The sequence below is a fragment of the Triturus cristatus genome, chromosome 7 (assembly GCF_964204655.1).
Source record: "Triturus cristatus chromosome 7, aTriCri1.1, whole genome shotgun sequence".
NCBI lineage: Eukaryota > Metazoa > Chordata > Amphibia > Caudata > Salamandridae > Triturus > Triturus cristatus.
In genome coordinates this window covers 874,488,421-874,503,255 of record NC_140590.1, presented here as the reverse complement: position 1 = coordinate 874,503,255, position 14,835 = coordinate 874,488,421, and the positions used below count along the sequence as shown (strand labels likewise).

General features: G+C 44.6%; 1 long non-coding RNA gene across 1 annotated transcript in view; it reads right to left on the bottom strand.

The window, feature by feature from the left end:
- Positions 1-14,835, bottom strand: part of LOC146810797 (uncharacterized) — a 308,270-nt gene that overhangs the window by 250,636 nt on the left and 42,799 nt on the right. Inside the window, exon 2 of the long non-coding RNA XR_014965733.1 lies at positions 7,180-7,334. This is a non-coding gene — a long non-coding RNA (uncharacterized LOC146810797). The remainder of the gene's footprint in view (positions 1-7,179; positions 7,335-14,835) is intronic.

The following is a 14,835-nucleotide window of genomic DNA, read 5'->3' as shown; positions in this document are numbered from 1 at the left end:
ACAGTGCTTCAACAGAAGTGACTTCAAGAGTCAGTTGGCTAACTCTCTGTTACAGCCACAGGGCCATAACATCTGAAGACTGCTCAGTGCCAAGAAGCCAGACTGCTGTTGAACATCATGATGCAGTTTGGCAGACTGAGGCCTAACCCTCAATAGTGGGACATCAACCCCTGAGGCCAAAGTTGCACCCCCCCCACCCCCAGGTCAAGGACCAAGGGATAGTTACAGGAAGACTCCCAACGACATCTCAGCATCCTTAAGCATCTTAAGGATCCTGTAGCCATTGCATCTGGACCACTCCATTTACTTAAATGGCAGTTTGCCCTTTGGATTCAGAACTGGGCCAGTGAGTGCCCAAACTGACAAGTACCTGTCCAACTAGACCTGACTGGTTCCCTATCACAGTTGGCATGCCGAAGGGTGCCCATATAGCTGTTTTCAACTTGTTTAGTGTGGCTACCCCTAAACCAACAGCACAGTAGATTGCAAATGTTTATTGCATTTAGTGAAAAACTGTGATTTATTGTTTCTTTGAAAATGTATATCTCTGGAACCTTCCAGCGGATTTCTGTTGTTGTGACTATTTAAAGAAAAAAATACTATTTTTTTACAAATTGGTGTTAGATTTGTATTGGGATGTGTTTCCTTCTTCATCAACTGTTTTGCTACTTCTTAATGCTTCATACTTGTTCCTTTAATAAAGCCTGACTGGTGTGAGCCACAGCTACCCAGGACTGAGCTAAGGTTTTACACAGAAATCTTACTTGTACTGATACAGAATCTTTCCATTATTACATGGTGAAGTCGCACAACCACACAATATAATAATCCACTTTTCTCACAGTCATTCACACCAGGCTTGCATCAGCATCAATTAAAAAGCTACATCCTGTCATAAATAGGATGGTTGACCAAATCCGCAATCGAAGAATTAGAACCACTTCAAATGAGCACTAATATCCCTCCTCTAGCTTCTAATTTATTATTCTGAGCTTGACCCACATAGCAAGAAGGAACAAAGGCTGTTTGAATCAGCTCATGCTTCCAATGTTCAGTCCAACCAGAAACCTTCTATCCGGTCAGACTAGTCGTATTGCATCAGAACAATGAACTAATGTAAAGCTGATGAAGAATTTACCTCAAATGGTAAATATAAGTTGTATGTGAGGATTTTCAGAGAAATATTTCTAAAAGTAATTGGAAAGTTCTTCAACTGAATGTCACAGAAGCCAACCGACTCCAAGGGTTTTCTATTAACATCAGTGCTTTAAGAACTATATTAGAGTAATCCTGTTGACAGATGCACACCTACTAATGAGATTGTAATGGGAGCAAACTATTGGTGCCTCACCTTACCATAACAAATACATTTTGGCAGCATGTGAGAACCACTCTAAATCAGACATTATCTGGCTCCACCAAACCTGTAGTTCCTCTGCGTTATTGAGGCATGGAGAACCACTATTTGACTGCTGGTGGAGCCTCCAATCAAAGGCTGCAGTCCATCACTAGGGGGATTCCACTTTTCTTGCATTGGCAGGTCCACCCTATTCATGGCAGGCTCCCAAATACATATTTTCCCTGCCTGTTCTATCATAAGAAGCATGGAGGACCAGGACATGTAAAACCAAACCTCATCCCAATGTGCAGCGAGAAACCTTTCTGCACATCAGTGCAAATTCTCCACTCCTCCCACAATCAGTGCACCGATTGGTGGTCGAGGCAACTATTTTGAGATTCCTGGTCTATTGTAATGTTCTTTTCGAGGATGCTCCTACAGGTATACTGAGAAAGCTGCAAAGCATACAGAATGTGGCAGCCAAGTTGGTCCTTGGGCTACCGTCATACATCTCTGCTTCGACGGTGCTGGACTCACTACACTTTTACCGTTAGCTAACACTGTCAGTTTCAAATCCATGTTCTATGTTCCATGATTGTTATTTCATAATTCAAGTGGAAGCATTTCGTGATCTATAATATTTGCATAGTATCGAGTTATTTTCCTGACAGATGACCTCACGTGGTAGATTTGTACACCACAAAATACATATGTACCCTCTGGCCCTTTATATTCTCCAAGCTCTGTCATCTAAACCTGTTGGATATATGTAAATTAGGAGGCCACGCTGCCTCTTTTCCTGTCAGATCTATGTCACAGAGTTCCCCCAACCACTCAATAAATAAAGTGGAGACACTGTCAGTAGGGATGTCGGAACATCATCTAATGTTTAGTCACTGTCCCGTTTGCTGACTTCCCCCACCTGTAGGTATTAGTTATGTTATTTCACTGATGGACTATTTAAATGAATAAGGATGGCTTAGTCAATGAAAAGTGGAAGCAGAAGTGAACAGAACTGTGAAAACCTGTGTCAAAATGGATAGCGAGATTATTAAAACTGCTTCAAAACTCCTACTTCTTTTAAATGGAAAATTGTCTGATAAAATATACTGTTTGACTCATCTTGTTTTTAGGAAATGTCCGATGGTTCTGTGCGTGCAGAACAACTACTGCCCCAATCCATTGTTTCTCGCCATGGATAAGGCTCACTTTGTATACGAATAAATAATTGAGTAGATCTGGAAGGGCCCTGTAAAACCAACCACTTTAGACGTTTTTTTATCTTTTTTTTTTTTGAGTTCAAAAGAATTTTATTAAAGAAGTACAGGTGTCAATACAGCGAGAAAAACAACAAAAGAAGAAAAAATCAAAAATATAGCAGTAACGTGCACAGTGAAGCAAAATATGACTGTAAAAAGAACATGAGGCTAAGAGAAGACAAATAATTGAGGCTAAATAATAAAAAGCAGTATTAGATAAAAATGCAATAAAATGTAACATAATAAATGTAAAGGAGCATAAAGGTCAATCAAGGAGGTTTGGAAACTTCTTGCTGAGAGGGAAGCAAACAAAATGAAGGGGAGGAGCGCTTAGCACATTTATCAAGGTATAAGGTTACAGGAAGCCATAAATCATGTCGCTTCTTGGCCATATTGAGGGGGTAAATGAAGACAGTATCTAGCCTGTGATTATGACAAACATTGTACCACCATGCTCTAAAAGACACATTAGCAAAATTTTTCCAATTGACCGTAATTTGCTGAAATGCAACCGCTAGTTATAAATCAACTATTTGTACATTGGAATCAGTATCAGTCCAGCAAGGGGAGAGGCTACCTAAAAAGATATTGACAAAGGAGAAAGGAAGCGCAGTGTGAAATATGGCATTAATTTGGGCCCAAACTTGTTTCCAGAAACTGTGGATGGCATTGCAAGAAAAAAGCATGTGAAAAGAGTAGCCTTAGGGGTCGAGCATGACCAACAAAGGCCAGGAATTGAGGAAGAACCTTTATTCAACATGTGAGGTGAAAAGAGAAGTCTATTATAAATGAAGAAGAGAGTTTGCGTGAGGGAAGCCGCTCTGGAAGACTTACGAAGCTTGATCCATAATTTGTCACATAAAGATATGGGCCAAGAAACACCAAAATCAGATTCCCAATGTTCCTCCACCTTGGATTTTGGCCTAGGTGTAACAGTTACGCAAAATGAGTGATAGATTGAGGATGCTGTGGGCTGGGAGCATAGTAAAGAGTGGAGATGGGAATGAGGGCTAGGAAGAACAGGATGAGTAGGGGAATTAGAAAGTTTGTCAAATGTGGACAAAATTGCAGATTTAAGTAAAGTATACTTGCGAATGAAGGAGTGGGGAAGACCAAACTGTTGGCTAAGAGCCGGGAAAGATAAGAAATCGGAGCCAGAAAAAAAGATGGGATACCCATATCAAACCCTTTTGCCTCCAAGATTTCCAATAGAAGGGTTTCTGATTAATGAGAACACTACTATTGTACCAAATAGTGGTATTGAGAAAGGCAGCTGCAGAGGAAGGGGGGTTGAGGGAGGTGGAAAGAAGAAGCTTGGTGGTGAACTTATGAATAGGAGTAGAAATAGCCTGGGGCTTACGAGAAAATGATAGATATTCAGCGAAGGTGAAAGGGGTTAGAGCGAGACGTTCAAGGACAAGCCATAAAGGGGAGGAAGCATCAGGATCTCGCAACCAAAGAGAAGCTTGTCGCAGAAGAAAAGCTTTGTGATAAGCGGGAAAATCTGGGAAGTTGACCCGCCTTGTGATTTAGGAAGCATAAAGACATACGCGCTTTTTTCCCGGACCAAATGAAAGAAGAGAGAACGGAATTAATTTTCTTGAAAAACTTAGTTGGGATAGGTACTGGGATATTGGATATAGTGTAGAGAACTATTATGGAGAGCATCATTTTAATGGTGTCAAGACGACCCCACCAGGAAATGTAAAGTGGGTGCCATCTGGAAGTAAGGTCAGACAATTTCTGGGAGCATTTAGTGAGGCACAACGAAATAGTGTCGGGAAGAGAAGGGGCAATATACAAACCAAGATATTTAATATGGGAGGAACTCCATGTAAAATTGGACGCATCAAAATCCGATTTAAAGGTAAATTTAGTGAGGGGTAAAATTTCACATTTGTCATTATTTAGTTTATAACCAGAAATTTGGGAATAATCGAGAACTTCTTTAAGAAATGCAGGAATAGAGATGGTAGGGTTGGACATAAAAAGTAAAATATCGTCTGCGTAAGCAGCAAGTTTAATGTGTGTATGAGAGGTTTGAAAACCATGCAAATCGGGGTTTTGGCGAAGCTTTGAAAGAAAGGGTTCTAATGCCAGATTGAAAAGAAAGGGGGAAAGGGGACAACCCTGACGGACTCCTCTACCTAAGGTGAAAAAGGAAGAGACTAAGCCATTGGCACAAACCGCCGCTCTGGGGCTGGAATATAGAAAAGAAACGAAGGAGATAAAATTAGGGCCAAACCCAAACCATCTAAGGGCGGAGAAAAGGAAGGTCCATTCCACTCTGTCAAACGCTTTCTCTGCGTCCAAAGCAATTGCCGCTAATGAGTCGTGAGACCGTGAGGATTTGGATAGGACGTTGAATAAAAGTCTAGTATTGTCTGTAATAAAACGTCCCTTAACAAATCCAGACTGTTCCGAGCCCAAGAGTTCAGGAAGAAGAGGATCTAATCTTAGAGCGAGAGATTTAGCGTAAAGTTTATAATCAATATTAACCAAAGAGATTGGTCTATAATTCTTGCAATGTTGGGCGTCTTTTCCTTCTGTAGGTATGATGCAGATATGGGCATCCGAGAAGGTGCCGGAGGAAGAACCATTAATTATAAAGGAATCAATAAGCGAGTGCAATCTGGGTAATAATAATTTAGAAAAGTGTACATAAAATTCAGCTGTGAATCCATCTGGACCTGGGGCTTTATCTTTCTTGAGTGATTGAAGTGCAATGTGTAATTCGGATTCAGAGATGGGTAGTTCAAGAATGGATAAATCGACTGGAAAGTGAGGAGGTGCTTTGATGGTGGAAAAAAAAGCAGCTAGGTCACGTGCGGAGGGGTGGGTTTCAGAAGAATAGAGCGTGGAGTAAAAACAAGAAAATTCCTCTAAAATATCAACATCAGTATGCTTTAAAACAGAATTAACATCATAAAACAGACTGAATGTTCAATCTATGTTGCTTAACTTTTAAATAATTGGCTAAAATCTTACCCGCCTTGTTCTTTCCCCCATAGAATTTTGAGCTGGATTTCAATAAATATAATGAGGCATCATCAGTGGATTGTTTGTTAAATTGCATCTTAGCTTCGATAAGAGTAGTCAAACTTTCCTGCGAATGAGAGGTATAGAAAGAGTGCTCCAGATCTTTAATCTTGAGGAGAAGATCCTTTGTAATTTGACGAGCGCTCTTGCGTTTTCTGGAAACATAATCAATAATGAAGCCTCTGGCCGCAGCCATATAAGCATCCCAGATAGCATGTTTGGGCAAGGTGGGCGTGTCATTAATGGCGAAAAACTCAGTGGTAAAATCAACAAAGGAAGTGGTAAACTTGGGGTCCAGAAGTAAAGTGTTATTAAAACGCCAACGTTTCGGCCCAGTGGACCTGGGAAGGATATCAATGTTGGCTAAAACTGGGGCATGGTCAGAGAACAAGATGGGGCCAATGTCAGCATAAGTAAGGGACTGTGAAATATGATGGGAGAGAAAAATATAATCAATACGGGACTGTGAATGGTGGGATGGGGAATAGAATGTAAACTCTTTAGTAGTAGGGTTACAGAGACGCCAGGCATCAATGAGTTTGTGCTGGGTTATTGCTTGAACAAACAGTTTGTGAGCTTTATTAGGGATAAAGGATGCCTTAGAGTGTCTGTCCAAAAAAGGGTCAATGGGCAAGTTGCAGTCTCCTGCCAAAATAAAATTGTCATCAACGTATTCAGAAATACGAGAGGCCATTGTTCGCCAAAAGGCAGGATCGCCACCAGTAGGTACATAAATGTTGAGAAGGGAGATGGGGATACCTTTCGAGGAAAGTTTGACGTATAGCCATCTACCCTCAGGATCTGAGTCAGAGATCAAGAGCTAATGAGAGAAAGATTTGCGAATTAACACAGCCACACCATTTCTTTTACCATCCCCAGGAGCAGAAAAAACACTTCCTACCCATCCCCTTTTAAGTTTGGCAGCTTCAATGTCAGACAAATGAGTTTTTTGCAGGAAGGCAATGTCAACATTCAACTTGGCTAAATGAGAAAGAATTTTTTGCCTCTTAATAGGAGAATGGAGACCTTTAACGTTCCAGGAAACAATACGAACTGCCATTAAGAAATTTTAAAGAGATAATGCAGAGAAAAATTAACACATCGAGCAAAAGCCTCAAAGAAAGTGAAACTGTAAGAGAGAGAAAAAGGAGAGAAAAGACAAGAATAGAGGAGGGATGAAACGTATAAGAGGAGAAAGAAGAAAAGGATATTAAAAGACATCAAGAAAATATAAAACTTCGAAGGTGAAGTGAAATGCCATGCATGAATTAGAAGAGATCCAGAAAATTCAGTAAAAAAGGACAAGTGGTATAAACAAAAGGGAATTTGCGAGAAGGTCAATGAGTTGATAAAAGAAGAGAGAATAAAGTCAACAGAAAGCCAACAAGAAATAAAGGTAGGGAATGGGAAAAGTAGGAAGGAAGAGAGCGAGCGAATAAAAGGTACTGGCACCAAAAAACCTGAAGATATGAAGAAAAGAATCAAAATAAGAAAGAAGAAAACAAGAACAGACATATCAAAAAAAGAACGAGGGATACTCACAAGGGGTAAAACAGGAAAAACAGTCAAGGAACAGGAACAAACGAGGGTGTACGAGGATGTGGAGAGAGGAAGGTAGGGCCAACTGGAGAAGGCAGGACACTCGGGGTCGGGGAAACGTCCAACCAGAGAGACGGGACGGAACGCATAACAATGATCTGTGAAAAAAGACAGACAACAAGGTTAGAGATCGGTAAATGACAAGGGCATAAAACATACCAAGAGTATAACAAAACAGGGAATTATATCAGCAGTGAGAACTACTACAATGGAAAGCAAGCATTCATCAAGAGAACAAGTATGTTCAAGAACAATGCGATTAACAAATAGAAACAACACATGGAAGAAACTGGGACATCAATATAAGATTTCAGGAGAAAGTCATGTTGGAGAAGCAGAGGAAGGACCAGAGAGCTCCATATCTGCATGGCCGCAAGAGTTCAGGAAACTCCGAAGTCGTGTAGGCTCCTCATAAGTCGTGGTTTTATTATTATAGGTAACTTTGAATAAGCAAGGATGGAAAAGGCCATATCTAGCACCAATTGAACGGAGATCTGGTCTCATGTCTAGGAAGGCTTTACGACGGCTTGCAGTCGCTTTGGCATAGTCCTGTGCAAAGAACAAAGTGGAACCAGACCAGGCAACACGTGGGGAGGCTCTAGCCGCAGAGAGAACTTTCAGTAGATCCGTGTATTCCAAGAAATACATTATTACACCTCTAGGCTTCGCTGGTGTGGAGAGAGAGGCGGGTGCTCGACCAAGCCTGTGGGCACGCTGGATATTGAGTGGGGTGTCCTCCGGCAAATGCAAAAGCTTGGGAAGAAAGGATTTGAAGAAGGTGATGGGATCACTCCCCTCGCAACCCTCCACAAGGCCATAAAGGCGTAGATTATTGCGTCTATTGCGGTTTTCCAAGTCCTCCACTTGCTTCTGGAGAGAGGAGAGCTGCGCATGCATATGAGTGACCTTGGCTGCAGAATCCTGAAGAGAAGAGATGTCCCGCTCCACCGTTTGGGCGTAACTTTTCCTGAAGACTGTGATGAGGAATCCATGTTTGGCGCCGTCTCGCTGATAGGAGGAGGTTGAGAGGCTTCCAATATAGCCAATTCTGTGAAAAGTTTAGAGTTTTTAATGTAGTTACGTTTTTGAAACTTGTTAGAGCCTTCAGCCATAGATGCGACTACGGAGTGTAGATACACAGAACTTAACCAGATATAGGCACAGAAAAGTCACAGGGTTAAATACAGGATCAAAACGGGCGAAATGTGGAAAGTAGGCAATATAAAAATTTGATGGGAGAAAGTGCCAAATCAGAAAAGCCACAGGTTCAGAAAACTAGGTTTTGTAAATTCAAAATGCCCGCCATATATGAGGAGAATGAAAAGCCATAACTGTCAAATAGCAATGAAAATGCTCACAAAAATGCTCACAAAACGCTGAAAAGTCCAGGAGTCAAAACTTCAGAAGTCTTAGAGGCATGGTAGAGCCAGTATAATATCCAGGAGCGGAATGGGTGAGAGACGCGCTGCACATCAGAGGAACGAGCATATCAGTCAAAATGGCGGTAGCGGCCGATGTAAAGCCGCGACCGGGAGTAACAGGCTGAAAAAATGCACATAGAGATTACCGCGTCTTCAAAAAAGGAGCTCAAAGTCTTCCAGAATCTTTCCGAAAGGAAAGTCTGCCCGTCATTTTTCCTTTCGCGTTCGTAAAGTGCCCGTAGTCTCTGGCGTGGACGGAGCCCTCACGCCGATGCCGCCATCTCGCCGGGCGCCTAGCCACGCCCCCACGTTTTTTTATCTTCATATTTTTCTTTGTGCACTTGCTTCTCTATGGAGGCAGGGTTATTCAGTTTGTAGTACTATACAGGGCCCATATTTACGCCTCACCACCAGCCATGGCGCATAGCTGCTTGGTACCATGGGGCCTGCAAAAACAGGGTTCACACCTATAGTCTTACCCTTATCTGTCAATTTAATTCAGAACTGTTGACTTAGTGCTTGGGACTTCTAATATTTTCAGGAGGCTCGAGGAGTGTGAAGCAGTGCTGGAGCGCTAGAAGCAATGCACTACAAAATTGGGTCAGTGTACAGAGCCATCTATTCATATCCTCTCAGCTGAAATCTGAATGTTAAGAGTACAGAAGACCTCTCAGAACATGGGATTGGCACGTTGGTCATCAGTTATCTACCTTGATATTGCCCTATCTCTCTAAATGTAATTTATCCAATTGTTCACTATTTCCTACTCATTGCTACCTGTTGCAAACTAGTCACGCCTAACTGGGCTCCAAAGGCGTTCTGCAAAAGCTTTCCTCCTGGACTCACTGAACTTTAGTAATAGAGATTGACCAAAATACAAAATGTTCAGCAATCTTCGAGGAAATGAAGTGTAAAATTATTAGTCCATAGATATGCAGCTGTGCTTTTGTTTTTGTCCCAAATGTATTACTACATGAAATGTAAAACGAGTGTAATAAAAATTGACATCATTGTAATGGCCTGACTCATACTGAGAAGTACCAGTCCCTAATGGAATTTCTCTGTAACTTGTAACACATATCGCTTTTATCTAATAGTGCTCTGCCTTCAGGGATGAAAGGTTGCTAGACAAATAATGTATCAAGGATTCATAAGGTGACATACCTTTTTGGCAGGGCTCAATAACACAGGGGAATTAAAGCATTTATATATGTGTGGCCAACCATCTGAGCAATCCGTTTAACACTGCAGTTGTTTTAAGCTAAAATATTATGACAGGCGTCAAATGAAAGTTTGCCACACTTTTTCCTTCCAACACCTTGTACTCTCTTTGGACCTGCACTAGGAGTTCTGTACAGGGGTATCCCCGGTGGATTCACCTCAGGGGTATATGTACAAGGAAGTGGCAGAGCGAGGTGGTAGCCTAAGCCATTTCTGAAACGCAAGGCTGCACCATCTTTACCCCATCTTTCCCCCTGCACTGGCGCTACACTTAGCAGTGTAGCGCCAATGCAGGCACCCTTGCACCATAGTGCAAAGGTGTCTGCGTTCAGGGGAGGATTGTTTATGTGTAGGAAAGTGTCCCTTCCTGCCCATTAACGATCCTAAAATGCCATTTTGTCACTTTCATGCAGTACACATGAAAGTAAAAAAATTGCATTTTTTTACTGATTGTTTATGTACAAGAAGGGGCACCTTCCTTTACATAAACAATCCATGAAATTTTGCTTTTTCCATATGTGCTGCACAAGGCAGCACTCGTGGAAAAGGCAAAAACGAGGAGAAATAGTGTAGTTTATCCTCCTTTCGCCAAGTTAAGACCAGGTTTTCCCTGGTGTTAATTTTGGTGCTGCCTCCTATGTACACTGCCCTTCTACATAAGGGGCAGTGTTAAAATGAATGGGTGTTGCAGTGGAATGCCCACCGCAACAACCACTGCCCACCCCTTTCACGCTAACCATAGCGTGAAAGGTGTCTTATTTACAAGGTAGCGTTAAGCCACGCTAAGTGGCTTAACGCTGCCTTGTAAATAAGGCTAAGCCCCTATTGCCACCACAACATAGGAAAAGGTGATGTTGTGGTGGCAATAGGGGCTTGTACATATGCCCCTCAGTTGGGCTACAAATATCCTAGTGCTCTCACACCTGGCAGTAGCGAGTGAGGAATCACAGAGGCCAGTTTTACCCGGTTGAAATCCGCACCTGGTAAAATGAGGAGTCAAACGGGGCAAGGACTGTGGAAATTGGAATAGCCAAGCCCCGTCCGAACCCTGAAAGAATACATGGAGAACATACAATGCTACCCCTTTGTAAACATGATCATTGCCTGCCCAAGACACCATACCTCTCTCGCCCTCCTGCTGTTCATCTCCCAATAGTTCCCACCCTCCTGCGGCTCGCTTCCCAGCAGTTCCCGCTCAGAATTACCACCTGTTTAGAGCAGTTGGACTGTTCCCATGAGGCACAGGGTCAAGACTGATTTGCATATGGCCATGTCTAAACTGGGGTGGTGTAGTGGGCAAAAGAACGATGGATTTAACCCAGATCTCTTGACTGGGGGAGAATGTCTGCATTGTCAGCATTCCGTCCATCAATTGTTTGTTGTAACGCTTTTCGCCCTAAGTGGGATGGGTATTCCCAGACGTGGGACCCGTGCTCACTACGCCACTGGAGTCAAGCTATCCTGGCTGATGACAGCTGATAGCCAGAAACCGGTCCTAGGATGCTTGATTCCGGTCCAGTGAAAACATGGCTTGGCAGTTCGGGCTGGACTGTTCCCATGAGGCACAGGGTCAAGACTGATTTGCATATGGCCATGTCTAAACTGGGGTGGTGTAGTGGGCAAAAGAACGATGGATTTAACCCAGATCTCTTGACTGGGGGAGAATGTCTGCATTGTCAGCATTCCGTCCATCAATTGTTTGTTGTAACGCTTTTCGCCCGAAGTGGGATGGGTATTCCCAGACGTGGGACCCGTGCTCGCTACGCCACTGGAGTCAAGCTATCCTGGCTGATGACGGCTGATAGCCAGAAACCGGTCCTAGGATGCTTGATTCCGGTCCAGTGAAGACATGGCTTGGCAGTTCGGGCTGGACTGTTCCCATGAGGCACAGGGTCAAGACTGATTTGCATATGGCCATGTCTAAACTGGGGTGGTGTAGTGGGCAAAAGAACGATGGATTTAACCCAGATCTCTTGACTGGGGGAGAATGTCTGCATTGTCAGCATTCCGTCCATCAATTGTTTGTTGTAACGCTTTTCGCCCTAAGTGGGATGGGTATTCCCAGACGTGGGACCCGTGCTCGCTACGCCACTGGAGTCAAGCTATCCTGGCTGATGACGGCTGATAGCCAGAAACCGGTCCTAGGATGCTTGATTCCGGTCCAGTGAAGACATGGCTTGGCAGTTCGGGCTGGACTGTTCCCATGAGGCACAGGGTCAAGACTGATTTGCATATGGCCATGTCTAAACTGGGGTGGTGTAGTGGGCAAAAGAACGATGGATTTAACCCAGATCTCTTGACTGGGGGAGAATGTCTGCATTGTCAGCATTCCGTCCATCAATTGTTTGTTGTAACGCTTTTCGCCCTAAGTGGGATGGGTATTCCCAGACGTGGGACCCGTGCTCGCTACGCCACTGGAGTCAAGCTATCCTGGCTGATGACGGCTGATAGCCAGAAACCGGTCCTAGGATGCTTGATTCCGGTCCAGTGAAGACATGGCTTGGCAGTTCGGGCTGGACTGTTCCCATGAGGCACAGGGTCAAGACTGATTTGCATATGGCCATGTCTAAACTGGGGTGGTGTAGTGGGCAAAAGAACGATGGATTTAACCCAGATCTCTTGACTGGGGGAGAATGTCTGCATTGTCAGCATTCCGTCCATCAATTGTTTGTTGTAACGCTTTTCGCCCTAAGTGGGATGGGTATTCCCAGACGTGGAACCCGTGCTCGCTACGCCACTGGAGTCAAGCTATCCTGGCTGATGACGGCTGATAGCCAGAAACCGGTCCTAGGATGCTTGATTCCGGTCCAGTGAAGACATGGCTTGGCAGTTCGGGCTGGACTGTTCCCATGAGGCACAGGGTCAAGACTGATTTGCATATGACCATGTCTAAACTGGGGTGGTGTAGTGGGCAAAAGAACGATGGATTTAACCCAGATCTCTTGACTGGGGGAGAATGTCTGCATTGTCAGCATTCCGTCCATCATTTGTTTGTTGTAACGCTTTTCGCCCTAAGTGGGATGGGTATTCCCAGACGTGGGACCCGTGCTCACTACGCCACTGGAGTCAAGCTATCCTGGCTGATGACGGCTGATAGCCAGAAACCGGTCCTAGGATGCTTGATTCCGGTACAGGGAAGACATGGCTTGGCAGTTCGGGCTGGACTGTTCCCATGAGGCACAGGGTCAAGACTGATTTGCATATGGCCATGTCTAAACTGGGGTGGTGTAGTGGGCAAAAGAACGATGGATTTAACCCAGATCTCTTGACTGGGGGAGAATGTCTGCATTGTCAGCATTCCGTCCATCATTTGTTTGTTGTAACGCTTTTCGCCCTAAGTGGGATGGGTATTCCCAGACGTGGGACCCGTGCTCACTACGCCACTGGAGTCAAGCTATCCTGGCTGATGACGGCTGATAGCCAGAAACCGGTCCTAGGATGCTTGATTCCGGTCCAGGGAAGACATGGCTTGGCAGTTCGGGCTGGACTGTTCCCATGAGGCACAGGGTCAAGACTGATTTGCATATGGCCATGTCTAAACTGGGGTGGTGTAGTGGGCAAAAGAACGATGGATTTAACCCAGATCTCTTGACTGGGGGAGAATGTCTGCATTGTCAGCATTCCGTCCATCATTTGTTTGTTGTAACGCTTTTCGCCCTAAGTGGGATGGGTATTCCCAGACGTGGGACCCGTGCTCACTACGCCACTGGAGTCAAGCTATCCTGGCTGATGACGGCTAATAGCCAGAAACCGGTCCTAGGATGCTTGATTCCGGTCCAGGGAAGACATGGCTTGGCAGTTCGGGCTGGACTGTTCCCATGAGGCACAGGGTCAAGACTGATTTGCATATGGCCATGTCTAAACTGGGGTGGTGTAGTGGGCAAAAGAACGATGGATTTAACCCAGATCTCTTGACTGGGGGAGAATGTCTGCATTGTCAGCATTCCGTCCATCATTTGTTTGTTGTAACGCTTTTCGCCCTAAGTGGGATGGGTATTCCCAGACGTGGGACCCGTGCTCACTACGCCACTGGAGTCAAGCTATCCTGGCTGATGACGGCTGATAGCCAGAAACCGGTCCTAGGATGCTTGATTCCGGTCCAGGGAAGACATGGCTTGGCAGTTCGGGCTGGACTGTTCCCATGAGGCACAGGGTCAAGACTGATTTGCATATGGCCATGTCTAAACTGGGGTGGTGTAGTGGGCAAAAGAACGATGGATTTAACCCAGATCTCTTGACTGGGGGAGAATGTATGCATTGTCAGCATTCCGTCCATCATTTGTTTGTTGTAACGCTTTTCGCCCTAAGTGGGATGGGTATTCCCAGACGTGGGACCCGTGCTCACTACGCCACTGGAGTCAAGCTATCCTGGCTGATGACGGCTGATAGCCAGAAACCGGTCCTAGGATGCTTGATTCCGGTCCAGGGAAGACATGGCTTGGCAGTTCGGGCTGGACTGTTCCCATGAGGCACAGGGTCAAGACTGATTTGCATATGGCCATGTCTAAACTGGGGTGGTGTAGTGGGCAAAAGAACGATGGATTTAACCCAGATCTCTTGACTGGGGGAGAATGTCTGCATTGTCAGCATTCCGTCCATCATTTGTTTGTTGTAACGCTTTTCGCCCTAAGTGGGATGGGTATTCCCAGACGTGGGACCCGTGCTCACTACGCCACTGGAGTCAAGCTATCCTGGCTGATGACGGCTGATAGCCAGAAACCGGTCCTAGGATGCTTGATTCCGGTCCAGGGAAGACATGGCTTGGCAGTTCGGGCTGGACTGTTCCCATGAGGCACAGGGTCAAGACTGATTTGCATATGGCCATGTCTAAACTGGGGTGGTGTAGTGGGCAAAAGAACGATGGATTTACCCCAGATCTCTTGACTGGGGGAGAATGTCTGCATTGTCAGCATTCCGTCCATCATTTGTTTGTTGTAACGCTTTTCGCCCTAAGTGG